Below are 2,194 nucleotides of genomic sequence, written 5' to 3'. Positions count from 1 at the left end.
ATCCTAAAATCTAATTGCCCTAATGGAAGTTCCTAGCCCAGGGCCTGGTTCAACCACAACAGGTTCTTAAGTCAAAGTTCCCTCATTATCCCGATATATTAGCATTGGTTCATCATATTTCTCCTTTTAATTAAGTAATCAATCGTTGTCGTCCATTTATAAATTAACAATGGTCAAGATATTGACAAATTATCAATCCACATGAAAAATTATCAATCGTTGTCGTTCCACATGAAACCCTCGTCAGCCAACCAGAATGTGAATGCCACAGCGATCCATCTTAGATGCAAAGTTCTGATATGTAAACTTAACGTGATGAAAAAAATGACAACGAAAGTAGTCACATGAAGTACAATATCATTCTCTGATGGACTTCAAAAGAATGAAAATGTGTTAAGGTTGGTTTAATGTAATCTCTTCTCTTGTAAATGCTTGTTAAAAATGTTAGATGTTACTTTAGAAAGCATGTTTGTAACTTTAAAATGTTAATAGTTATTGTTATGTCTAAGTAAAATATTTAATGTTGTTATTGAGATTTAATGTTTAAAGCTTCTATTGATTTTGCTATTGTTGTTGTTGTTGGGACTTAATATTAAACGATTCTATTGATTTTGTTTTTTTTTTTGTTGTTCAAATGTAATGTTTCAAGATTTTATTGATGTTGTTGTTGTCGTTGATGATGGGGAGGAAGATTCAGAATTTGTCAACAAATTAGATGTTTTGCAGATTGAAAAAAATAGATTAAAATTTTAAAAAATTAAAAATTTCCCCTCAGGTATTTTGAAAACACGAGGTGAAAGTATAACGCTTTTTTTAGTTTTGAAAATTCAAAAAATGCAGTTGATGGGGATAAAACTCATGACCAGTGCCACTTTTCCCCTCTGTTATTCAAAAATAGAGGGGGGGGGGGGGTAAAGTGGTAGGTTTTCAAGTTGTCATTCCTTACTTCGCTTGTATAATCGAGGTTACACCCCCTTCATGTTGAGGTGAATGAGGCTATTTAAGCTTTAGGTGCAACTTTCTTGATTCTTTTTAATTTCATCTTCTTAGGTTGTTGATGTGCAGGGAGGTCACTTGGTTCAACGGGAAGTGCATCACTTGGTTCAGCTGGATGTGTATCACTTGGCTCATCTGTATGTGTATCACTTGTCTCAGCTGGATGATAATTGTATCAAGGAGTTTTTCTCTATAAAATATAAAAAAGAAACATTACCAACATATCATGACATAATATTACACCAACAAATCAAAATGAAACATTACCTTTCTTTTCAAAGCATCTGAATACTGAGTTGTTTCTTGCATCTTCTTAACTTATGACCCATTTTATTACACTTGGTACATCTGTAGGTCACCCCAACTCTCCCCAGTATTGAACCACCCTCGCTAATTCCCTAAACCTAAGTTTCTTTGGTCAGCCATGTCCTTTCTTGTACAAAGGGGGATGTAAAACATTTACATCAACTTTAGGCCATATGCATAATTCTTCCTCATGTCTTGAATTATATCATTAATCCTAACATTATCACTTGTCTGCATCTTGTTTACTACAATCTTTGCAACCCATTCAGACTTTGCAGTTCTAATATTCAAAACCACAGCACAAATGTGGGTGCCCACCCATGTTTTTATTTGAAAAGTATGTTTACCAACATCTACAACATAATCATCATTGTTAACTTCAAAAAAGTAATCATCTATTCCTTCAAGTTTTCTCCAAACCTTAAACACATTTCTTTCATAGCCCCAGTAAATAACCATCTTTAACACGTTAGACATACCCCATTTTTTGCTACATTGATCATATACAGTTGTTTGAACACCACTCTTCTAAAGAATTGTCTTGTCTCTAACAAACTCCCCCATGTGATGGACAACAACACTGGGCTTACTCATACTCTGTTTAAGAAAGACATTCATCAAAGTTGTTGTCTAAAACAAAAAACAAAACTAAGAACATGTGAGAAAATCACCATACCTTTTTTTCAAGTTTCTTCATTGAATCGAGCTACGACATCAATGTAAACAGCTTCCATGAAGGTTTTTGAAATCCAAAGTGTTCTTCACCTTCGCATGTTTGGTCTTCAATGAAGTTTTTAAAAAATTCTTTGTTAGGGCAAAATGAGGAGGACAAGAAGAGAAATACCCTAAACGTTTCAGTTCTAATTCTTTAAATCCCCAAAAAAAATATTGA

The 2,194-nt window shown here is 33.7% G+C and overlaps 1 long non-coding RNA gene across 1 annotated transcript; it reads right to left on the bottom strand.

Annotated features, from left to right (window-relative positions):
- Positions 1 to 711: 711 nt before the first annotated feature.
- On the bottom strand, positions 712 to 2,194 carry LOC131617732 (uncharacterized). The gene is made up of 3 exons (XR_009288665.1): positions 1,979 to 2,194; positions 1,264 to 1,899; positions 712 to 1,186 (listed from the first exon to the last, which is right to left on the bottom strand). It is a non-coding gene; the product is annotated as an uncharacterized LOC131617732 (long non-coding RNA).

This window comes from Vicia villosa, linkage group LG7 (assembly GCF_029867415.1).
Source record: "Vicia villosa cultivar HV-30 ecotype Madison, WI linkage group LG7, Vvil1.0, whole genome shotgun sequence".
Lineage (NCBI taxonomy): Eukaryota > Viridiplantae > Streptophyta > Magnoliopsida > Fabales > Fabaceae > Vicia > Vicia villosa.
The sequence above is the reverse complement of the archived record's forward strand: the minus strand, read 5'-3'. Positions and strand labels throughout refer to the sequence as shown.